Source organism: Choloepus didactylus, chromosome 4 (genome assembly GCF_015220235.1).
Source record: "Choloepus didactylus isolate mChoDid1 chromosome 4, mChoDid1.pri, whole genome shotgun sequence".
Lineage (NCBI taxonomy): Eukaryota > Metazoa > Chordata > Mammalia > Pilosa > Megalonychidae > Choloepus > Choloepus didactylus.
The window spans coordinates 161,338,113-161,365,450 of NC_051310.1; the positions used below are offsets into that span (position 1 = coordinate 161,338,113).

Below are 27,338 nucleotides of genomic sequence, written 5' to 3' on the forward strand. Positions count from 1 at the left end.
AACGGAGCCCTACATACAGAGAAACAAAGAAAGGACAGAGAGACTTGGACAAAGGTTCAGTACTAAAGAAATTCGATATGGGTACAATAAAGGATATTACCAGACAGAGGGGAAAAATATGACAAACATAAACCAAAGGATAAGATGGCCGATTCAAGAAATGCCTTCACGGTTATAACGTTGAATGTAAATGGATTAAACTCCCCAATTAAAAGATATAGATTCGCAGAATGGATCAAAAAAAATGAACCATCAATATGTTGCATACAAGAGACTCATCTTAGACACAGGGACACAAAGAAACTGAAAGTGAAAGGATGGAAAAAAATATTTCATGCAAGCTACAGCCAAAAGAAAGCAGGTGTAGCAATATTAATCTCAGATAAAATAGACTTTAAATGCAGGGATGTTTTGAGAGACAAAGAAGGCCACTACGTACTAATAAAAGGGGCAATTCAGCAAGAAGAAATAACAATCGTAAATGTCTATGCACCCAATCAAGGTGCCACAAAATACATGAGAGAAACACTGGCAAAACTAAAGGAAGCAATTGATGTTTCCACAATAATTGTGGGAGACTTCAACACATCACTCTCTCCTATAGATAGATCAACCAGACAGAAGACCAATAAGGAAATTGAAAACCTAAACAATCTGATAAATGAATTAGATTTAACAGACATATACAGGACATTACATCCCAAATCACCAGGATACACATACTTTTCTAGTGCTCACGGAACTTTCTCCAGAATAGATCATATGCTGGGACATAAAACAAGCCTCAATAAATTTAAAAAGATTGAAATTATTCAAAGCACATTCTCTGACCACAATGGAATACAATTAGAAGTCAATAACCATCAGAGACTTAGAAAATTCACAAATACCTGGAGGTTAAACAACACACTCCTAAACAATCAGTGGGTTAATGAAGAAATAGCAAGAGAAATTGCTAAATATATAGAGACGAATGAAAATGAGAACACAACATACCAAAACCTATGGGATGCAGCAAAAGCAGTGCTAAGGGGGAAATTTATAGCACTAAACGCATATATTAAAAAGGAAGAAAGAGCCAAAATCAAAGAACTAATGGATCAACTGAAGAAGCTAGAAAATGAACAGCAAACCAATCCCAAACCAAGTAGAAGAAAAGAAATAACAAGGATTAAAGCAGAAATAAATGACATAGAGAACAAAAAAAACAATAGAGAGGATAAATATCACCAAAAGTTGGTTCTTTGAGAAGATCAACAAGATTGACAAGCCCCTAGCTAGACTGACAAAATCAAAAAGAGAGAAGACCCATATACACAAAATAATGAATTAAAAAGTTGTCATAACTGCAGATCCTGAAGAAATTAAAAAAATTATAAGAGGATACTATGAACAACTGTATGGCAACAAACTGGATAATGTAGAGGAAATGGACAATTTCCTGGAAACATATGAACAACCTAGACTGACCAGAGAAGAAATAGAAGACCTCAACCAACCCATCACAAGCAAAGAGATCCAATCAGTCATCAAAAATCTTCCCACAAATAAATGCCCAGGGCCAGATGGCTTCACAGGGGAATTCTACCAAACTTTCCAGAAAGAACTGACACCAATCTTACTCAAACTCTTTCAAAACATTGAAGAAAATGGAACACTACCTAACTCATTTTATGAAGCTAACATCAACCTAATACCAAAACCAGGCAAAGATGCTACAAAAAAGGAAAACTACCGGCCAATCTCCCTAATGAATATAGATGCAAAAATCCTCAACAAAATACTTGCAAATCGAATCCAAAGACACATTAAAAAAATCATCCACCACGACCAAGTGGGGTTTATTCCAGGCATGCAAGGATGGTTCAACATAAGAAAATCAATCAATGTATTACAACACATTAACAAGTCAAAAGGGAAAAATCAATTGATCATCTCAATAGATGCTGAAAAAGCATTTGACAAAATCCAACATCTGTTTTTGATAAAAACACTTCAAAAGGTAGGAATTGAAGGAAACTTCTTCAACATGATAAAGAGCATATATGAAAAACCCACAGCCAGCAAAGTACTCAATGGTGAGAGGCTGAAAGCCTTCCCTCTAAGATCAGGAACAAGACAAGGATTCCCGCTAACACCACTGTTATTCAACATTGTGCTGGAAGTGCTAGCCAGGGCAATCCGGCAAGACAAAGAAATAAAAGGCATCCAAATTGGAAAAGAAGTAAAACTGTCATTGTTTGCAGATGATATGATCTTATATCTAGAAAACCCTGAGAAATCGACGATACAGCTACTAGAGCTAATCAACAAATTTAGCAAAGTAGCGGGATACAAGATTAATGCACATAAGTCAGTAATGTTTCTATATGCTAGAAATGAACAAATTGAAGAGACACTCAAGGAAAAGATACCATTTTCAATAGCAACTAAAAAAATCAAGTACCTAGGAATAAACTTAACCAAAGATGTAAAAGACCTATACAAAGAAAACTATGTAACTCTACTAAAAGAAATAGAAGGGGACCTTAAAAGATGGAAAAATATTCCATGTTCATGGATAGGAAGGCTAAATGTCATTAAGATGTCAATTCTACCCAAACTCATCTACAGATTCAATGCAATCCCAATCAAAATTCCAACAACCTACTTTGCAGACTTGGAAAAGCTAGTTATCAAATTTATTTGGAAAGGGAAGATGCCTCGAATTGCTAAAGACACTCTGAAAAAGAAAAACGAAGTGGGAGGACTTACACTCCCTGACTTTGAAGCTTATTATAAAGCCACAGTTGCCAAAACAGCATGGTACTGGCACAAAGATAGACATATAGATCAATGGAATCGAATTGAGAATTCAGAGATAGACCCTCAGATCTATGGCCGACTGATCTTTGATAAGGCCCCCAAAGTCACTGAACTGAGCCATAATGGTCTTTTCAACAAATGGGGCTGGGAGAGTTGGATATCCATATCCAAAAGAATGAAAGAGGACCCCTACCTCACCCCCTACACAAAAATTAACTCAAAATGGACCAAAGATCTCAATATAAAAGAAAGTACCATAAAACTCCTAGAAGATAATGTAGGAAAACATCTTCAAGACCTTGTATTAGGCGGCCACTTCCTAGACTTTACACCCAAAGCACAAGCAACAAAAGAGAAAATAGATAAATGGGAACTCCTCAAGCTTAGAAGTTTCTGCACCTCAAAGGAATTTCTCAAAAAGGTAAAGAGGCAGCCAACTCAATGGGAAAAAATTTTTGGAAACCATGTATCTGACAAAAGACTGATATCTTCCATATATAAAGAAATCCTACAACTCAATGACAATAGTACAGAAGGCCCAATTATAAAATGGGCAAAAGATATGAAAAGACAGTTCTCTGAAGAGGAAATACAAATGGCCAAGAAACACATGAAAAAATGTTCAGCTTCACTAGCTATTAGAGAGATGCAAATTAAGACCACAATGAGATACCATCTAACACCGGTTAGAATGGCTGCCATTAAACAAACAGGAAACTACAAATGCTGGAGGGGATGTGGAGAAATTGGAACTCTTATTCATTGTTGGTGGGACTGTATAATGGTTCAGCCACTCTGGAAGTCAGTCTGGCAGTTCCTTAGAAAACTAGATATAGAGCTACCATTCGATCCAGCGATTGCACTTCTCGGTATATACCCGGAAGATCGGAAAGCAGTGACACGAACAGATATCTGCACGCCAATGTTCATAGCAGCATTATTCACAATTGCCAAGAGATGGAAACAACCCAAATGTCCTTCAACAGATGAGTGGATAAATAAAATGTGGTATATACACACGATGGAATACTACGCGGCAGTAAGAAGGAACGATCTCGTGAAACATGACAACATGGATGAACCTTGAAAACATAATGCTGAGCGAAATAAGCCAGGCACAAAAAGAGAAATATTATATGCTACCACTAATGTGAACTTTGAAAAATGTAAAACAAATGGTTTATAATGTAGAATGTAGGGGAACTAGCAATAGAGAGCAATTAAGGAAGGGGGAACAATAATCCAAGAAGAACAGATCAGCTATTTAACGTTCTGGGGATGCCCAGAAATGACTATGGTCTATTAATTTCTGATGGATATAGTAGGAACAAATTCACAGAAATGTTGCTATATTATGTAACTTTCTTGGGGTAAAGTAGGAACATGTTGGAAGTTAAGCAGTTATCTTAGGTTAGTTGTCTTTTTCTTACTCCCTTGTTACGGTCTCTTTGAAATGTTCTTTTATTGTATGTTTGTTTTCTTTTTAACTTTTTTTTTCATACAGTTGATTTAAAAAAGAAGGGTAAGTTAAAAAAAAAAAAAAAGAAAAACAAGGAAAAAAAAAAAAGATGTAGTGCCCCCTTGAGGAGCCTGTGGAAAATGCAGGGGTATTTGCCTACCCCACCTCCATGGTTGCTAACATGACCACAGGCATAGGGGACTGGTGGTTTGATGGGTTGAGCCCTCTACCATAAGTTTTACCCTTGGGAAGACGGTTGCTGCAAAGGAGAGGCTAGGCCTCCCTATATTTGTGCCTAAGAGTCTCCTCCTGAATGCCTCTTTGTTGCTCAGATGTGGCCCTCTCTCTCTGGCTAAGCCAACTTGAAAGGTGAAATCACTGCCCTCCCCCCTACGTGGGATCAGACACCCAGGGGAGTGAATCTCCCTGGCAACGTGGAATATGACTCCTGGGGAGGAATGTAGACCTGGCATCGTGGGACGGAGAACATCTTCTTGACCAAAAGGGGGATGTGAAAGGAAATGAAATAAGCTTCAGTGGCAGAGAGATTCCAAAAGGAGCCGAGAGGTCACTCTGGTGGGCACTCTTATGCACACTTTAGACAACCATTTTTAGGTTCTAAAGAATTGGGGTAGCTGGTGGTGGATACCTGAAACTATCAAACTACAACCCAGAACCCATGAATCTCGAAGACAGTTGTATAAAAATGTAGCTTATGAGGGGTGACAATGGGATTGGGAAAGCCATAAGGACCACACTCCACTTTGTCTAGTTTATGGATGGATGAGTAGAAAAATAGGGGAAGGAAACAAACAGACAAAGGTACCCAGTGTTCTTTTTTACTTCAATTGCTCTTTTTCACTCTAATTATTATTCTTGTTATTTTTGTGTGTGTGCTAATGAAGGTGTCAGGGATTGATTTAGGTGATGAATGTACAACTATGTAATGGTACTGTAAACAATCGAAAGTACGATTTGTTTTGTATGACTGCGTGGTATGTGAATATATCTCAATAAAATGAAGATTAAAAAAAAAAAAAAACAAAAAACATTACTCTACCCTGCTAATTTTAGCCAACTTGTTGTCACTGAATTCTGATCTCTGTCCTCTCAGCTCAAAGTTTACTGTCCTCTGCTTGCTCTTTCCTTCTTCCAGGGACAGGATCTGGTACCTGCTTCTAGGGAGAAAACTGGGGTGATCACAAGGCCCTCCTTATTTGTTTCCTTTCTCTCAAGGATCATAGTCCTGTGCATGCTTTTTTCCAACATCTGAAATGAGCTGTTTTATATATTTTGCACATTTTCTAGTTGTTTACTGTGATAAGGCTAGTCTGCTACCAGTTATACCATTATGACTAAGAATGGAAGTTGTTTCCATTGATTTATTTTATTTTATTAAGGTATTGATTTCATAAAGTCCATTCATTTGAAGTGTTCTATTTCCTGAATGTTGCTAATTGAATGTAATCATAAAATAACCACCATAATCATGTACGTTTGAAGTCAATCCCCTCCGCCGACTTCTGGACCCATGCAACCATTGATCTGCTTTCCCTCACTATGATTTTCTTCTTTCTGAGGTTTAATATAAATGAAATGCTACAGTACATCAGCTTTTGTGTTTACTTCTTTAGCTTGGCATATTTTTGAGATTAGTCCAAGTCATGTTCCTTTTTATAGCTGAGTAGGATTCAGTGGCATGAGACAGTGAAACCATCTGGGCAAGTAAGTCATGGAATAACTTTTAGAATGAATTAAATTTATTTGCTTTATGTAGGGTTGTTCAACTTTTCTACTTCCTCTTGGATTGGTTTTCTTAATTTGTGAATTCCAATAAATATTTCCATACAATCTAGGGGGTCAAATCAATGAGCATAATTTGAAAATAATATCCCTTATTATTATTTTAATGTCCCTAAGATCTTCTGAGATACTCCATCTTTCATTTATGATGATGAATGATAATTATAATTTTTCTGTGATACATAGATAGGCAGAATTATTGATTGATAGATTAGATGGTCATTCTGTCTTTCATATCAGTATGACTAAAAGTTTTTCAATTTTATTTCTTTTTCTTCAAATCAGTTTCATTGATGTCCATTCTTTACTTTAGCATTTTGTTTCTTCTGTCTGCCTTTGGTTTAATTTACTTTTCTTTTTCCAATTTTTAAGATATATTACTTTTATACCTTTGTCTTTTTCTAATATAGACATTGCATCCTGTGGATTTCTTTGTAAGCACTGCTTTACCTGCAATCCATGCATTTTGATATGTTGTATTTCATACCACTTAGTTCAACATGTCACTATTTTTGCGTGTGTTTTCTTTTTGAGCCAATGAGTTTTTTTTTAAGAAGTATTATGTTTGATTTCCAAATATTTGGGCTTTTCTCAGTTATCTTATTGATACCAATTTCTTATTTAATACATTTTGTTCACAGCATATTGTGATGATTTAAATTTCTTTAAATTTACTACAATTTGTTTTATGTAACATAATATGCTATACTGGTAAACATACAATGTCCAGTTGGAAAAAATGTGTATCTTGCTATTAGTAGTAATTCTGTAAGTATCAATTAAATCAAGAGGGTTGATAGTGCCATTCAGATCTTCTAAGTGTTTACTGATTTTCCATCTAGTCATTTCATCAATTTCTAAGACAGGAGTTTAACTGTATCCAACCACACTTATGGAATTGTTTATTTTTCTCTCTAATTCTGTCAAGTTTTGTTCTCCATAGTTTGAAGTTCTGTTAATGAGTATATATGCATTTGTGATTTTTAAGTCTTCCTCATGAATTTACCTTCAGATCATTATGAAGTGGTCATTTTATCTAAGTTAATAGATTTTGCTCTGCATCTATTTAATTTGGTAATGTGGCCATTTCAACATTTTAATGCTTACTGTTGGTCTGGCATATCTTCCTCTGTTCATTTAACTCCACCTTATTTGTGTCTATTAAAGAGTGTGTCTTGCAGACAGACACAGCTAGGTTTTGTTTTTTAATACATTCTGTAAATCTCCTTTTTATTGGTATATTTAGTGCATTTACATATAATGCAATTATTGATGCACTTGGGTTTCGGTAGATGTAGTTATCGATTTAGATAGATACAGCTGTCGACAGATTTAGATGGATATTGAAAAAAATAGATACAGATAGATATAGATTTATCCTTTAATTTAATTAAAGGATTAAATTAAGTTTAAATTCCTTTGTTTCTCATTTCCTATCCCCATTTTTATACTAAACTATTTATTTTAGATTTTCATTTTAATATTTCTGATGACTTTTCATCTATACTTCTTTGCATTTTCCTAGTGGTTTCTTTGGAAATAACTTTTCATGGTACACTTATAATTTATAATGTTACTTCATATAAAATACAGAAATCTTGCAAACTTAAAGATCTATTCTCCCATCCTTTATATTAGAGTTGTTATATATAACACATTAATGTATTTTATAATCCCCACCAGGCTATGTTATAATTTTTGTCTTAAACAATAATTATTTATAAATGCATTTCTAAATCATAAATAAAATAAAAGGAAAATAATAGTTTTTATTTGCACACTTTTCCTCATTTTAGATGATCTTCATTATTTTTGGAGGAACTTAGCTTCCATCTCATCGTATGCTTTACGTATACTCCCACCTGAAAAGTCCCACTAGTAATTCTTGTAGGGAGGCTGGCTGACAATGAATTCTCTTAATTTGCTTTCAAATGAAAATGTCTTTACTTTTTCTTCATTCTTGAATGATATTTTCAATCAGTATGGAATTCTGAGTTGGTAGGGTCTTTTTAACTTTTTATTTTGAAACATTTTCATACATAGTACAGCAATAAAAATAATACAAATCTCATACAAAGAATTCCAACATAACCCTACCTCCTTCATACCCAGATACACCAATACTTTCAGTTTTAAAAAGATGTTGTTCACCTACTTTGTGTTCTCCAAGGTTTCTTCTGAGAACTCAGCTATTTATTGGATCATTTTTCCCTTTTTATATACAATAGGTAGATTTTTCCCACATCCACTCTGTTGTCAACTCTATGCACCAATGTCATACCTTAGAAGTAAATCATGCAAGCACCTAACTATATTTGTAGTGCTGATCTGTGGGATAAATGCCTTTAATGTGTGTGTGTGTGTGTGTGTGTGTGTGTGTGTGTGTGTGTGTGTGTGTTCATATATACATGTGTATATATACATTTATGTATGTATCCATATAATATGTCGTTTTTCTCTTGCTGCTTTCAAGATTTGTTCTTAATCTGCAGCTTACAACAGATCAGATATGTGCCTCAGCATGGACTTCTTTGTGTTTATTCTGCATGATGTTATTTGTTTATTTTCTCGTATCTTTAAGTTTCTGTTATACATCAAATTTGGGAAAATTTTGGCTATCATTTTTTCAAATATATTTTTCTGCCCCAGTCTCTCCTCTCCTTCTGGTATTTCAATTACTTATATATTTGACCATTTAACATATCTGAGTTATGTTCATTTTTTAGTTCAATCTTTGATCTCTGTTCTTTGCTTGAATTGTTATACTTTGATTTATTTCCAAGTATACCTGCTCTTCCCTCTATCATCTCCCTTCAGCTCTTATTTTAATTCGGTATTTTTAAATTTCAGTTATTGTATTTGTCATTTCGAGAATTTTTGTTTGGTTCTTTCCAGCATTTATATAACTCTGCAGAGGTTTGCCATTTCTTGACTGAAATTTTCATTTGAGTCAATGCATGTTCTTTTTTTTTTTTTTTTATTTAAGCATATAGAAGCCACATTTAAATTTTTTTCTATGAGTACTAACATCTGGTTTATCTCAGTTTTGAATTTGATTTATTTTCTTTTCTCTGATATTGTGTCCCATCTTCTTGATTCTTTGTATGTCATGTTAACCTCAATTTTATCCTGGACATTGTGAATATTTAAATTATGGGGTTTCTGGATTATTTTTCCTCCAATGACTGCTATTTCCTTTACTTTAGTAAGTATTTTTCTTGGCTGTAATTGACCTTTAAATTTTGTTTCTTGGGAAGCAGCCCTGATCTCAATTCTGATCTTTTTTTGTTGTTTTTTGTGTGTTTGTTTTGTTTTGTTTTGTTTTGTTTTGTTCTGGTTAATCTCCTTTCAGCCTCTTCCACACATGGATGATTCAGGGGCCAGTCACAGAGAGAAGTAGAAGGTTGTTTTGGAGTTTTGGGCTTCTTTCCCATTCATGATTCACCTACCATCTTCATAGTTACTGGCTTCCTGGCTTTTCAGTTTTCCCAGACTAGGATATCTATGACCTTTTCCAAATGGGCCTCTCTGGTGTCATTGTGCATGCTTTACATGTTGTACTTAGCTGAGGCTACAAGTTGTGGAAACCATAACCTATCTTTATAACTACCTGTACTCCCTCCTTCAGGAAAACATGCACTCCCAACTAGAGTCTTTCTGAGCCTGTCCACACTTTGGGACCTTGAAAGGGTTGCTCTTTTTATTACGACAAGATTTCATGCTGTTTTCTGCTTTGAATTCATCTGAGAGGATCTTAGTGCCTCATATCCAGAAGCGGTAATTCAAATTATTTTGAATATTTATCTTTTAAACCAATAACCATTATTAACTCTATTACTAATTGCAGTAACCTATCCTTGATTTTTTTTTGATGATTTCTGCATAGAGAATCATATGATCTGGGGTATTGAGAGTTGTATTTATCCCCATCAATATTTATGCTATTGATTTTTAAATTTTCTGCAATGAATAACTACTCTTATACTATTTTGAGTAAATCGATGATAATGAATTGTTGTCTTGTTCTTGATTTTAAAATAGAAACTTTCTATATTCTATCATTAAGTAGAATGCTTGATGCAGGTTTTTATTTTAGATATCCTTTATAATATTAAGGAAGATACTGAAATTCTTAGTTTGCTGTTTTTTGTGGTTGTGTTGTTTTTACCATGAATGTATTTGGATTTTATTAAATACTTTTTCCTTAATTATTGATCATATGAATTTTTATTTTTATGTTAATATCATAGCTTATACTAATTGAATATCTACTTCTGTCTTTGAATTTTTTATATAAAATCCATAATCTTATATGTGTAACTAATTTTAATTTGTTAGTACTCCATATGTGGTTTTTGCATCTTAGTGAACGGGTGAGATTCAACTATATAGTTTTTTCCCTTGTTAGGCTTTGGTATCAAGATTATGCAATCCTGATAAAAGAATTTGAGGAATTTCTCCTTTATGTCTGTAGTTGTATGGACTCTTATTGGAATTGAAATGATTGATAATTTGAATATTTGTTTGTTGCAATTCAATTGATTTATATTTAGTAATTTATTTATTCATTCATTAATGATTTTTTTGTTATTGTTCATTTCTGCCAGGATTACAGCTGTGGAAAAATACAAATGAAAACAGACATTTTGCCTTTGAACTTGCAGAGTTGCAATCTATTTGTCTGCTGTCATTGAATAAAATTTGAGAGATCATAATAAATTATTTACAGATATTTTTGAGAGAAAGGGTAAACCTTAAAAATATCTAATTGAGTGAATTTTACCTGAATAGAAGTTGTCTTCTATTTTTCTTATTTCTTGGGTCTCAATCACACGCAGTTTTATCCAACTGTAGACAATCAATGGATATAGAAACACTCCACTGAGGTTCTTTCACTACATGATCATAGAGAGAGCAGTGTAACCATTCTCTCAGCTATCACTGAATTACATTAGAGAAGTGTAGACTGGGGTGAATAAAAGTGGGAAATATTGCTTGTACTGTAGAAGGAAAGCCATGAGGAGGATTATTTTTTCTGAGCTCAGACAGATGACAGATTTGTGAGTATGCTGCTTATCTAGTCCTCAGTTATAATGCTTCCTTCTATGGGTATGAATTTTCATCATTTTATTGCAGATCCATCATCATTTTATTTAGAAATTGATAGTGCCTTTATTTTTCTTAAGGTCATACTGAAGTCTGAACAGACCTGTGGTCACAAAAATTATCCAGTTTATGATTAAAACCCTTACTGTTTTTGTCAATTTTAGTGGTGGTTGCAATTCAACTCACTGATTCTTCTGAATTGACTTTTAGGGTAAGGGGTAAGTACACTTAAATTTACATAAGCAACTGTCATTTTTCCTCTTTTTTTCACAAAACATGTTTTTAATGAGGACAGACATCTTCATTAGCTTTCCCTTTCTATCGCTAGCATTTTCCAGCTGTCATTTCTTTTTTATTTGCCATGATAAATTATGTGAATAATTAAAGTTGGACTTCTAATTTTATTTTCTGGGAATGATTCTATCGTCTTATTTTATGAACACTTGTAGTGGTAAATATGGGCAAAGTATCCCTAGAGTCTAAAAATTAAAGTCCTATCTATCTTGTACTCTAATCAAGCTTTGCACTCTGGCAATTTGCTCCTTCCTTGTAGCAGCCTACAGTGTGTCAGGTGTGTTATAAATTTTCTCTCTTCTTTTTCAAACTTTGATGACTTTATGTTTGGACAGGTAACCAAACTGTGTATTTATGTTTTCAGAAAATGAGGTGCACTTCATGGGAGCCATTCAAAAGTTGACAGTGTTGGGTCACATAATGATAATTTTACCTAAATATAAACACAACCAAACTCTCTAAATAAAGTCAAACCATTTGATTCTATATAAATTTATTAAGAAAACACTCAACATTCCAACTGTAATATGCAGTTCTAACTTACCAAAATGCTTAAAGTACTATTATTTGAGTATTAAAATAGATATTATCTCTGTGTGTTTACTAATCACAGCTGAGATAAATTGAGGATGCTAGTTGAAAGCTCATAAAAAACGTTATCTGCTGTGACATCTGTACAGGAAAATCAGTGAATATTGGAGACAACCTTCAATCACAATGGAGAAATTATTAATTTGATTTGAATTTGAAATAATTGTAAAGATATGGAACATTCCCAGAAGTAATGATAAACAGATAATTCAAGTGATATATCACACATAAACTACAATTAAAAATATATGGTAAAGAATAACTTGCTATAGCCCTAGCAGCAATATTCCTCAGTTATAGTCAATGGTCTGAAATATAATCACCAGCCTGTTTTAAATGGTTGAAAGGAAGGTTGAAATTCAAAACATTCAATAAAATTTAATACATTTGAACTTTGTTACTATAAGCTATTTGAAAGAATTATTGCTAGTAGTAAAGGCTCAGTTACCTAAATACTATTATTATGGATACCTTAATATAAACTGATTCCTTCTTTAACTTTTAGAAAAAGTTAAAAAAAATTAGTGATCACATATTTATCTTTTAAAAATCAACTCTATTGATTTAGTTTGCATATAACAAAATGCACCCATTTTAATAGTACTTTTCAATGGATGTTGATACATATATATATAGACTTGTTTAACCATCATCTCATTCAAAACAGAGAATATTTCCATCATCACAAAAAGCTTCTCTGACCACCTTCCCCCAATACTTTGTTCCCTAAGCAACCACTCCTCTGATTTCTATCAATATCTCTTGTTTTAAACTATTCTTAAAATTTACTAGATGGAATCACAATTTTGTAATTTGTATTGGGCTACATTGTTTAGGCTAATGTTTTGGAGATTCATCCATGTTTCTGCAGGCACCAATTGCTTGTTCATTTTAACTGCTCAGTAGTATGGGTATACCAAAATCTGGCTAGCCATGCTCCTTTTTAATTTCATGTGCCAACCCCCACTTCAACTTCCTCACTGATCTTTGGTATCTTAAACTGAACACATTTTAAACTAGATTTCTAATTTTTTATAAAACTCTAAAACATACACCCAATTTCTCTTGTCAAAATACTTGATTGAATCTTTATCCTTGACTCTATCTGTTCCTTCTCCCTTCTAATTGAACCCCTTAAAACTACCTCAAACCCCGCACTCCATATCTCATATCCATTAATTTTGGCTGTCAGTATTTCTTGCTGGGCTTTTGTAACTTTTTTCACAACTGATCTCCTCAAATATAGTCTTGGGATTTCCAATCCATTCTTTCCTTATCTACCAGTGTGAATTTTTAAACAGAAAATCCTCCCTGCTTAGACTCTTTCGACTGCTCTTTTTCAGCTATAGAAGAAAGTGAATTGCATGAAAAAGATTTGCATGTACTTGATCGCAGTAGCTCATCCTTCCTCACTGCACTTCCCTTTATTCTGTACTTTCCCACCTCAAGGACTTGGGACTAGTTTCTTACCCTTTTTTGCATGCAGAATTCCTACTCATTCTTCAGACTTCTGCTATAAACTACTAACTTTCTTGAATTTATTGGTTAATGAGCCTTTCTTGGGAAATCTCTCGTATCATCCTGCATCCTGCATTTTTCCATCTTGCTGTTTGATAGTTATGCAATTATTAATGCATTTGTTTAATGCCAATGTCTTTATAAATGCCTTTTTCTGTAAGGACAGATTGTGTGTTCATTTCATTCATTTCTGATTCATAGCACTTAATAATGTCTCAAGTATTTTAGGTCTTTTTTTTTTCTTTTGTCCATAAAAGTAATGATGGTACATCTTTAATATTAAAGAAATAGGCTATAAAAAGTTCATTCTCAGAATTGTTGTTAGGAAATGCTTCTTTGTACTCCTTTGTGTGTGTGTGTAACAAATTTCCATGGGTTTGTTCCCTTTCTAGTATTTCTCACTGACCAATTCCAAAGAAAAAGAGCCATTTAATGTAGTGAACTGACCATTGGCTGTTGCTATGTAAATAGTAAACTGCTTCTAACTGGCTGTATCAAGATACATCTGGTTTGATTCTCCTTTGCTCTGAAGTTATTCTAAAGCTAACCTCACAGCCAAATATTTGGATAAGTGATCAACAGTGGCATTGCCTGAAGTCTTTATTTATCTTGTACGTGCACTGTCATTTTTTTCGGTAAGTGTGGGATGAGGCCTGAATACTAATTCAGTTTCACTAGCACCATCCATTACTGGATCAGTTGACACTGGTGCATTGTTATTATCAACCCAAGCTCAGAATCATCAGATGTTTTGGTCCGTTTGTTACTAGGTCCTGCTTCCCAATTGCTATGTGTGGATGCATTACTATCATGAGAACTGTCACCATTATCTTCTGCTCCACTACCATTTTCAATCTGAATCACTATAGTCTGTTCATGGCCTGTATCTCTTCAGTCCTTCCTCAACGCTGTGACTGAGTGCCTGCTGATTATTGTGCTTGTTGATCCTGGCTAATACTCTCTCTTGATGAGCTTCATATTCATCACAACTTGGAGAAATCTTGCTGATGAGCGAATCAAAGTTTGCATCTGGCCTTAGTGATCTCTTAGAAACTAGCTTTTTCTGACTGGTAGGATGTTCTTTGCTGCCAGTTCAGAGGGCTCTGATAATGCAGTCTTCACAAAAATGATGTAAACAGTCTTTTGTAGTCATGGTGTTCTTCAACATATCCAAACAAACTGGGCACATTAATTCACTCTGAATTTTCAACATGAAATTTGAGGTGAAACCACAGTTTCCAGGCCATTTGTTATTGCCTCCTGTGTCAGTGTGGATGCATTATGTCCCCCAAAATGCCATGTTCTTTGATGCAATCTTGTGAGGGCAGACATATTAGTGTTGATTATGTTGGAATCCTTTGATTGAGTGTTTCCATGGAGATGTGACTCAATCAACTGTGGGTGTGTCCTGTTACTGGATAATTTCCATGAAGGTTTTACCCTACCCATTCAGGGTGGGTTAATTGACTCATTGGAGTCCTATAAAAGTGTTCACAGAAAGAAGGAGGTGCTGCAGCCAAGAAAGACACTTTGAAGAATGCATAGGAGCTGAGAGTCAAACACAACCTAGGATCAGCAGGCACAGCTACATGCCTTCCCAGCTAACAGAGGTTTTCCGGATGCCATTGGCCTTCCTCCAGTGAAGGTATACTTGTGTTGATGCCTTCATTTGGACATTTTCATGGCCTTCAGACTGTAACTTTGTAACCAAATAATCCCCCTTTATAAAAGCCAATCCAGTTCTGGTATTTTGCATAATGGCAGCATTAACAAACCAGAACACCCCCTGAGGTTTTCGCGTAATTCTTATAAACTGTGTTCCTATGTTTTGCTTAATGATTGAGTGCCATTTGTATAGCTTGATACATTGAGATTCCTGCCCCAGCCTGGGGCTCCACTGGCCCCAGCTGGAGCGAGACTCTGATGCAAGCCATCTAGTTTAGGTTCTTAACTGTTTGTTGAATGAACTGCAAAGGAGAGGAATGTTTCAAATTGAATGTATCAGTGATCTGTACTGAGGGATCCTGGAGAAGAGAGAAGTTATGACCTGGGGAAAAATGGACTGAAAAACATATTGAATGGAACCTGTTGAAGTGGAGAAGAAAGTGCTCTGCCTTTTTTTTTTTTTTTTTTTTTTTTGGAGAGTCACTCTTATTTGACACTATCAGTGATGTAGTTGATTTGAAGCAGCCCCCTCTTTAAATCAACTACATCAAAGCACCCCAAAACCCTTGTCCTACTATTGGTAAAATCATAATCTTTATGTATTTAAAACATAATATAGGACATCACAGTTAGAAAATTATGAAATAATAATCAATGCATGTCCTTTATAGGGCATAGAAATGATCCTATTTTGAACAGTAAAACTAGAGGATACCAGCACATAGGCTTTTTCTGAACTATTATCAGGTAAGCAATGTTACTTAGTGAAAAGTCTAAAATTTTGATTCTGCTGCTTATTAAATGTGTGTCTAGGGCAGTTATTTAACCCCCTCCCAGACTCAGTTTCCTGATTTTTATAAGATAATATTTACTTTGTAACCTGTTTATGAGGATTAAATGCTGGATTATGTCTATGATGCCTACAACATAGCATTTTTCATGTAAGTGCTCATAAACTCAAGGCTATTAATATCGCTGTTGTCATCCCTGGTATATTGTAGATGTTTTTGTTTCCATCATGATCACTAGAAGAACAATTGGCCTAAGAGTTAGGAAGTTGTGTCTTCCTCAATAACAGAAGGAAGAATCTTTGGTCAAATGTGTTAACTTTGAATTCAAAGCAGTTGTCTACAAAAATGGGATAGTGGTTTCCACCTCACCAACATAAGAAGGTGAGACCTATATGATTAAATTAATATGAAGCTGATTCAAACCTTGTAAGTTATTAATATTAAGATTAGACGACAGCTTGGAAAACACTGACTTGGAGCAAAATGAGGACAAGTTTATACATTTAATTCCTTTATGAAAGGGCTTTGTTTCATGGCCTAGAAAGTTATTCCTAACTGTTTAACAGCCAGAGTGTATATGTTTCTTTAGATTACAGAGCAAAGGCAATAATAACTTTAGAAACGTATGATTTGATCAGTTAGTCCAATTCACAATCATTTTGAGAAAAAGCAATATTTTAATGGAAATGGTCTGAAAGCATTTATTTTCCTTGGCTTTAACATCCTAATTTGATCACCTGCATTATTTTATGTGACTTTTCTGACAGCATCTGGTGTTGTCATCTGTATTTATTCTGTAATGGGATCCTTAAGACTTTGCAGATACACCTCTGGACTGTAAACACTGCATGGTCACCTTCCTGACTGATACCTCAGAAAATGTCAATGGTTTTATGTTTTACATTTTAACATACTGTTAAACATAGTATAACATTTAGACTCCCTGTATGAAGAGTTTTTCTTTGCTTGGGGAGAAAAATATATCTGGTTTAGTCCTTGCAATATTTAGCCAATTTCACAGAGAACCTCTTTAGTTATTCATGAGACAACGTGATGTCACGGAAAAAAACATGGACTTTACAGTCAAGAAACCTGGGTTTGAATACTAGCTCTGTCATTAAATGTTTTTGTGAGCTTGGGGAGGTTATTTATGCTTTTAAAGCTTCTGATTCTTTTTTATTTTTATGGGGATAATAATAGCCATCTTACGTATGGATATTGTGGAAATAAATGAGATAACACGAGACACTCAAATATTGGTGCCACAAAAAGAACAAGAAGCTAATAACAAGATTCTAGATCTCATTTCATTTTCACTCCAAGGTGCATACACATGGAAGGAAATGGAGGGCACAATCTCTCCCTATACCCCCTTTCATTTATTTATAGAGTTGTTAAATGCAAGCATGACAGGAATTGACTGTGTAGTTCCAGGAAGTGACACATCACTTTACAGAACATAACTGAATCTGAGGACAGAGAGAGAGAAGGAGAAGATGTCAGCTTCTTAAACACAAGTTATTAGAATGCACACCAGACGATTGGAGGGCTTCATCTATGCAGCTTAATTTTGTATAAAGATTATAAGGAGGCATGTGGGGTCTTGAAACCTGAGGCTGAAATTTAAAAGATAGTACCAACTTACTGCCTCTAAATGGGAAGAGGTTTATCATTTTTATGGCAGGATTCTGTTATTGCAATTACAGTGTTGCCCATTGTAGTTCTGCCGATTTTAGGCAAATTATTGCTGATAGTAATGAGAGCAGTGTAAAGGAACCCATTCTGTAGATGGGCCTGAGTCGGGGTTGGGGCTAGAGAAGCTATTGGAAGATACATTTAAAACTTCATATGTAGTGATGATTTTACTTCCTATCTCAGAGACTTCTGGGAGTAAGGCCATCAGTATCTATACCTGCTGATTTATAGAGCACTCGGAATGTGTGACGAACTGTGCTAAGTATTTTCATGAATTTTCTGATTTATGTGACTTATGTATTTTTATATTCATTTTACAAAAGTATAAACTGAGGCTTAGTGAAGTTAAATAATTTAAACAATGTACATGGCAGAAAAATTGGTGGAGCCAAAATTTGAATCTGGCATGAGATCCTGGTCTTTTGTGCATGACTGTCCAGGAAGGACTCAGCTGGCCCAAAAGGAAATTCACCATAAGGGGGAACAGAAGTGGACAGGATCAGCATCAGGCCTTAGTTAGCAACAGTATATATCTCAGGTAATCAATAAATTAAGGAACATTTACACAATAGAATAACATACCAACTCTATATGCATCGATATAGAGCTATATGTAAACTATGTTTTTCAAGAAAAAATACAAGATGCAGTCTCATGAAAATATCTGTAAAACAATATTTGTGTATGCATAGACTTTTTCTGGAAGTTCATACATGAAATTGACGTTAGTGGTTACCTCTGAGAAGCTGTACTGGATTGATAGTAGTGGGGTCGGGGTGGCGGATGTACTGACTTTTCTCAGATTATGTTTTTATACTTTTTGAATGTGGTACTTTGTGCATGTATTGCCTGTGAAAATAGTTGAACAAAGAAAACTATATCTTAAGATTGAGAGAGCACTTTAAACCTTATCTCAAAGTGGTCTACATTTTTCAAAAACCTTTGTGTTTTACTTCTGAAAGAAGATTAGTAATATGGGTAAAGGCAGTATTGATTTATGCATAGTGCTATCCCCTTAGCATTCTAGGTAATCTCTTGGTTTATTCTATCTTTGTCAGCAGAAAGCATGATTAGCATTTAGCCGAGGTATTATTTTTCATCTAGAAATTGAAAATGTGAATTCTTTAAAAAGGAAAAGGAGAGAGAATTCACCTATTTTACTCAAGCAATTTACACTTTCAAAGTGGTGAAGAGACCAGATTGATAACAGTGAACTGGTACATCAAAATAATTAAGTTTTAATCTCCTATTCAAGGACCTTAGCTTAGGGGTCCCAAGGAATAAAGAAAACTTTTTCTTTTTAATCAGTCTTGGATGATTAGTGACTTTGTTTGTGGAACGATCATTTTCCAAGTACGGCAATGCAGCCTTAGAGTAAAATGGGGGAAAAGATTAAGGAGTTTAATTTACTTGGCATGTTATAACTATGTTTATTAAAATGCTAAGAATTACAGCAAAACTTTATCATTTGTTAATATTACTTTTGCCTCAATGGGGGTTATATTGAGAAAGCAATATTCTAGACATAAAGGCCATTGCCAAGCTGTAATTTTTAAAAATATTTTTTATGCTTTTTTTTTGTTCCTTTTAGAATAACCCCCTGGGTACTTAACATGAAATCTATTTCTCTGTTGAAACGCAATTCCTCCCCCACCCTCAATATGCTTTCCATCTCTGAGTTGCAAGTTTGTTCAGACTAAAGAGACAGGTTCAGAATATTGACATATTAGTCAACATGCCTAGTACAATAAAAAATAGGATAAGAAGACTGTTTTATTCCTCAAAAAATGTTATGTTTTTATAATGCCACACTTTGGATCCTTATTCTGGTTTTATTTTGAATTGATTGAATCCAGGAAATACATGCAAAGACTGTATTAATGTAGAAAATACATGTTAAAAAAAAGTACCTTCCCAAAAATAGAATCGAAGCTTTTATAAAGGGGCCAATAATTTTAGCTAACCAGGTCATATAACTTCGACTGCTTTAGTAGTCAGTGCAGTCTCAGAATCCCTAGATAACCTTTGGTTTCTAAGCCTGAAAGTCAGCAGGAAGTTGGTTTACGTAGTGGTTGAAATACGGAAATAAAACTTAGGAAATATAGGCAGTTTTCTAAGCTTTTGGCATGATAATAATATATTATTTAATAATGCCCTGTGATGGAAAACATCTTTGCTATAAGACAAATGATATAGTTAGAAAGGACAGGAGAATGTTTTATTGGGGGCAGAATAGTATTTGGTAGCGTTTCTTGAATGCTAAATGTTCTGGACAACTTCAACTAAGTTGTATTCTATGCTTCTAATAGCACCTTGTTTTCTGAGTCTGCTCTTGAGATCTAGGCCCTTGCAGTAGAAACTATATTGAGAATTTTATGTTGCTTGCAAAGCATATAAGACAAAAACCTTTTAGTAGATAGTTACTGTTTGTTAGAACTGTTAGAATTCCCCAAAGTACCTGCACAGACTACTTAACAAACTCCAAAGAAGCATGGGACATAAATTGACGAAAATAAAACTAAGTTATGAGTCTATAAGGAGTGTTGTTTAAATTGTTTGTTTGCTCTATTCACAAGATTTGTAAAGTGATTGTGATTTGGGTACTAACAAGTCCAGAAATCAACTTTAAACAAAATCCAGATGGCTTCTTTGCCTTTGCATGAGACAACATAAGGATTATATAAAAATTATTAAACTCTCTTCATCAAATAAGATCAATTTACTATACCATCTAAGCATCCTATCAACTCAATATGACTCTTAAAAACACATTTATAAAATATAAATATTACATAGTTCAATATTATTTAAAAAATGCATGTAAATGCTTAAAAAGTTCATGTATGCATGACTGATGGATTAGATATATAACAAATAAATAAAGCTTCCTTGCCCCTTCTCTCCACACCATCTTATGGATAATCATTTTCCATTTTCAATTCTCTTTGTTTCTTCAGTATCTCTAATAATAATATAGCTATATTACTGTTTTTCTTTCTAAATAAAATGTAAACAGTATCTACTATTATTATTATACTATTTGAATTCTGTTCTCTAATTATATCATTCATTATGTTTTAAATTGAAGTAATATATTTTTAATTCCCCTTTATTACTTTTTATTTTTTATCTTGACATTTTAATTTACATACAGTACGATTCACTTTTTGGTAAGGGATTCTATGAGTTTTGGCAAATGCACAGAGTTGGATAACTACCACAATAAGCAATCCCATGACCCCTCAAGTTCCCTAGTGCTGCCCCTTTCTAAACAAACCCTCTCCCCACTCCTCCCACCTCTCATCTAATGCCTGTTCTTATTACCTATAACTTTACCTTGTCCAAAATGTCACGTCAGTGGAATTATACAGCATATAAATTTTTGTGCCTGGTTCCTTTCACCTACTGTAATACTGAAAATCCATCCATGTTTTTGCTTGTATCAATAATTTGCTCTTTTTATTACTGACAGCATTTCATTCTATGGATTTACCATGGTCTGTTTCTCCTTTAATCATCTGAAGGACATGTATGTTGTACCCAGTTTTTGAAGCTTATTAATAAAGCTGCCATAAACATCCATGTACAGGATTTTTGTGAACATAAGTTGTGTTTCTCTTGGTAAACACCTACGAGTAGCATTGTTGGGTCATATGGTAAGTATGTGTTTAATTTTATAAGAAAATGTCAAACTCTTGGCTGTGCCATTTTACATTCCTATCAGCAATGTATAAAGCTTCTGGCTAGGCTGCAAACTGGTCAGCACACATGGTGTTGTCAGGTTGTTGTCATATTGTTGTTGTTTTTCCATTCTAATAAATGTGTAGTGGTATCTCTCTGTAGTTTAATTTGCATTTCTCTAATGATATTGGACATCTTTTCAAATGTTTATTTGCTACATTTATGTCTTCTTTGGTAAAGTATCTATTCAAATATTTTGCTCATTTGTTTCACTGGATTTTTATTTTTTTTTTTTTGCATTTTGAGTGTACTTTACATATTCCAGATGCATGTTCTTGATGTGAGATCTATTGTGCAAATATCTTTTCCCACCCTTTGGCTTGTCTTTTAATTATTAGCAGTTTTAATCACAGAAAAAGTATTTGACTTTGCTGAAGTCCAATCTATCAATAATTTTATTGGGGATCATGCTTTTGGCATAATCTCTAAGAACACTTCGCATATTCCAAGGATTACAAAAATCATCTCCTATATTTTCTTTTAGCAATTTTAGAGTTTTTACATTTTGCATTAAGTCTATAATCTATTTTGATTTAATTATTATCTAAGCGATGAGGAATGGTTTAACTTTTTTTTTCCATATTGATATCCAATTTTTCCAACAGCATTTATTGAAAAGACTTATGTTTTCTCCATTGACTTACCTTTGAATGTTTGTTGAAAATCAATTGACCACAATTGTGTTTCTTTGTTTCTGTATGTTCTATTCATCTGTATGTCTATTGTTTCACAAATACCGCACTGTTTTGGGTACAGCACATTTAAAGTACTCAGATGGTGTGAGTATTCTGATTTTTCTTTTATTTTTCAAAACTTTTTGGCTATTCCAGTTCCTTTGCCTTTCCATATAAATTTTAGAATCCGCTTGTCTTTATCTACCAGAATCTTTTGTGGTTTTAATAGGGATTATATTAAATCTAAAGATCAATTTGGAAATAATTTGCATTCTAACAATATTGAGTCTATGCATCTATAAACACGGTATATCTCTCCATTTATTAAGGTCTTCTCTGATTTCATTTATTGGTGTTTTGTAGTCATATTTTGTTAGATTTATAGCTAACTATGTTATTTTCTATTCTATTGTAACTGGCCTTGTTAAATTTTGATTTCCAATTTTTTGTTACCAGTATGTAAAATTATAATTCAGTTTTTATATTATTGAATTCTGCTATATTAAAGTACTCACTTAATAGTTCTTGGGACTTTTTATCACAGCATCTAAAGGATTTTCTGCTTAGACAATCATGTTGTCTGAGACTAGAGAAACTTGAACAAATTCCTGAGAAAAGAGTATTGACAAATAAACTACAAGCCTAGGTTAACAGCCAATATTATGACAGTAAAATAATCTCAAGTTTGCAAATGTATACCAGTAAGAATTAGGTTGCAAAAGGTAAACAAGGAGAACATACTACCCAAATCTCATTTTAGATGTGGCCAAGCAAGATACGGACTAGACAAGAACCACACAGAGGATATCCTTTGAAAGTTCTTTTCAGGGAGCAAAATCAGGGTCTGATTCAGAGACTTTCTCCACAATCAGGGCAGAGGGATAGCACAGTGTGTATACTATGGGATTTTATTGTGTTCTTGTCCCTGCTGGCTTTTTCTCTCATATGTTTTTTTTCTTTTGTGGATGAAAATCTAGTGGGGAGAAAATTGTTAAGCATTGAATTTGTTAGAGTATCTTTTCTTTCATTTTGAAAGAAAAGAAAAGTAGAGTTCTTAGTTGAAAACTAAAGAAACTGACTCTGGCTAACATGTTTAAATAAAAATATTGGGCAAATATAGCTCACAGAATTAATTGGATGACTAAGAACTCATTCCTTGTCATCCAATTAATTCTATTTTTTCTAAAATTTCTATTTTCTTTATATCCACTCAGAAGAAAAAAGAATGTATGCATTTTTAGCTTCATCTGTCCATTGCTGTGTTCTCTGTTGATGTATAAAGGCCTCATGGAGCAGGAAACTAAATTCAGGCTCATGCCTCATGCAGTTTGGCCAGTAGTGTGTAAAATGCTAATTTATGTTTGCATAAAATATTCCTGATCTAGTAGTTTTCTGAATGGCATTAGAATCTTTGTCACGTCTACATGTGTTAGACTTTAGGAATGTTATTTGCAAATGTTTGAGCAATAAAATAATAAAATTATAGAATACCTTCTCTCAGGATGCTTAAAGCACTATGTGTATATAATAATTATAATATTCTGAAAATGTAATAAGCAATCACCCACTAGGATAAATCTAGGGAGAAAAAAATTTGAATAGTATCACATAAATGTAAAGAGGATTAATTTCAAATTCCAAAAATAACTGCAAACATGATTAAATGCAAAGACAAATACAAATCAAGCCATGCACATTTGTCTTTGGAAAAGGAATTATAAAAAGGTTTGGCAATAAAATGAAACTGCTTATAAGTCATTTCAAAATAATGATGCACCCTGGATGATTTTATTACTTCTATACATTTAAAGCTGCAACCCAGTGTCTTGTATGTGCTTTCTTGTAACTTTATAATCTAACTATAAAGTGACCAAGTATTAAGAGCTGCTGTGAATCTACTGCAGCCTCCAAATGTTACCTCTGATGTTTAAAACTCTTCTAATGAAAATTGCCTGCACTATCAATACAAAAAGATGAGATACTGTGGTGCAGTGAAGTGAAATAGAAATTGGTTTTGCCTCCTGTTAAGGTTATGACTGGATTATTGTGAACTCAATATTTGTTCCAAAAGAAGATGATTTCTTTATTTAAATATAAAATACAATAATTTCATCGACAAATTTATTCGTGGCAGTTAAGGGGTATTTTGAAGCCATTAGAAATAGTTACATATTATATCTTTCTTTCTATTATAAATGGCACTTCACCTCAACCTCAGCTCTATTGTTATTTTATGAAACAACTGTACAAACTTTCAGGGGAAGGAAAGTTTTCTCAACTCAAGAAACTCACTAAAGTCCTTCTATTAGGGCACTTCCTTGTATCATGTGTGTGTGGGGGGGAGGTGGGGGGAGATTTTTGGATAATTGATAAAGGAGGAAGAAACTCTAAGATCTGGTTAACTTCTCTAGCTCAGTAGTTTACTTCACAGACAATTAGCAGGGAAGCTATTTTTATGGTTCTTCATCATGACTAACTCATTCGCCTAATTATCAGCACCCATTTCCAGAATGCCACACTTCAGTATTGTGCCCAGGCCTCTCATTTGTTTTCCCCTTGGAAATACTTGTCCATGATATAAAATTACACCATCATCCCATATTTTCCTTCCCACTTCTACTATTTTTATTCACTAAGAGCAAATATCACTTAGTTATTAAAAGACAAAATTCTGACACAACTAATTCACACTAAAATGTGAATTATCACTCTATTGACAAGTTTGGAAATATTTACCTAATGAAAGGGTATACTCATATGTTCAAATCGCTATGTCTTAAATAATGGAATTTCAGACAAGATGGGTATGGAATGCAAATTATTGCCCATGAAAATTCCACACCCTAATCTCCAGGACTGTAAGTACTTTATTTTCCATGTAAAAAGGAACTTTGAAGTTTGATTACAGTTACTAAACAGTTGACTCAAAATGGGAAGATTATCCTGGATTATCTGGGAGAAGGAATGGGGGCGATTATACCACATGATCCCTTAAAAGTAGAAGAGCAAGGTGGAAGGGGAAGTCAGAAAAATCCAAAGCACAAGAATGATCCAATGCTCCTTTATTGATGTGAATATGAAGGGGATTATGTGCCAAGAAAACAAGTTACTCATTCCTACAGCCACAAGGAACTGAATTCTGCCAACAGCCAGCAAGCTAGGAAGAAACTCATACCAAGTCCCAGAAGAAACATGCCCCTGCCAACACTTTAATTTTAGCCCAGAGAGACCCTAAGCAGAGAATCCAGCCCCTCTGTGCCAGCCGACACTGGGAGACAACAAATAGGTGTATTAAACCACTTAGATTTTTGGTAACTTGTCACAGGATTAATAGAAAACTAATATAGTTGGCAGAGTGGAAGACTTCAATTCCCTACTCTAAGTCATTGCACTGATTGGAATACATGACTGCATCATTCTACCATTGAAAAAATATTGCTTAAGCACATATTCCATAGTGAGTAGATACAAAAATAAATCAGATAAAACCTCTGTGCTTAATAAATATCTAGAGGAATTGAAGAAGTAAAGTATACTTTGAACTATATGGAATGATTGAAATATTTTTTTTTAATGCAAGAGATACTAATAAATTGCTCTGAAACTTCAAAAAATTGAAATGTGACTTACAGTTGGGGATATATTGGAAGACTTCTTGAAATAATTGGCATCCGAGCTGAGTACATTCATATTTTACTATTTAATTTTGACAAGCTGGAATGTCCAGGGCATTCTGGCTCTGAATTTTCTTTAAGACTAGATAATCCAGATTTGGGAAATGTTTCATGTAGGTCTATTGTCTATTGTCCTTCTGGGATCTCTAGACAATTCTGGGGCTTTAGTTTCTTAAATGCTAAAGCAAATACCATGCCATGGGTTGGCACAGACAATGGAAATTTATTGGATCATGGTTCTGAGACTGGGAGAAGTCCAAAATCAAGGTGTCATCAAGGCAATGCTTTCTCCCAGATGACTGTGGTATTCTAGGGTGTGTTTGCCATGATCCTTAGTCCTTTGCTTTCTGTTACATGGCAACACACATGGTGATTTTTCCTGGTTTCTTTTCTGGGTTCTGTTGCTGTTCATTTCCTGGCTTTCTCTCTGTGTGTGACCTTCCCTATAAAGTCTTCAGTAATAGGACTAAGACCCATCCTGATTCAGCTGAGCCATACCTTAACTGAAAAAACCTCATTAAAAGGTCCTGTTTGTAAGAGTTCACATCCATAGAAATGGGTTATGTTTAAGAATATGTTTTTCTGGAGTACAAAGCTTCAAAAAACCCCACTGGCTAAGAATCTAAAAGGAGAATACTTTCACTTCCCCTATAAGGAATCAAGAAATTCAAGAAGGAGAAAATGAGGACTGTAGAAGTTAGTGATGAATCTTCCCATGGTCTTGTGGTATTTCAGTCTGGAATACTAGGTATATCCAAAGCACTCTTAATAGGCATGTGCGGTAGGATGGGCTAGGGTGGAAACATGATAACCTGACTCAGTTGGGTGAGGGATGTCACCAGCTAGACAGAGAAGTGTCTTTGGGCTTATGGTTTTTGAGATTAGACACATTTAGTAGTAGTTTTTATAAAGCTATTTTTTTTTTTTACATGTTATAGTACCCTATCTCTTAAGTATCAGTAAAATAAACCACCTGAAAAGTTGTCCAATACTTGAGGTGCAAAGTAGGAAGAGCAGTGTGCTCTCACTAGAAGCCATAGTAGTGACAGCAGAGGAGATCACTGATGGAGAGAACATGGCTGCCCAAGAGGCCTTCTCATGGGTCGCCAGCAGGCGCTTCATGTGGTAGCAGGACCCTGGAGAAGAAGCACATGCTAGACCTGCTCCTGAGCACATGAAACCAGACCCTGGGGAATCATCAGAACAATTTTAGAAATGAAGTTCAATGGGGGAGTGTATCAATGCAATTGGAATATTTTAAAGCACACAGAGTCTAATTTTGTAGTCATATGTAGGTCCATGATCAATCTCTGTTTAGCTAAGTTCAGTTGGCAAGAAAGAACTCACCCCAAAAAGTGGGCCAGGCAAATCTTTGTGTCACCCAGTTAACTAGGTAGCCACCAGGGATATTTGTTCACTGTTAATCTCTCTACTTATCTTACCCTGGAAATATATATATTAAAAATAATAATAACAAAAACTTTAAAAAAACTTTCCTACTAGCCAAGCCAATGTTAAAGTT

The 27,338-nt window shown here is 34.4% G+C and overlaps 1 pseudogene; it reads right to left on the reverse strand.

The window, feature by feature from the left end:
- Positions 1 to 13,868: 13,868 nt before the first annotated feature.
- Positions 13,869 to 26,938, reverse strand: LOC119532978 (annotated as a pseudogene).
- Positions 26,939 to 27,338: the final 400 nt, after the last annotated feature.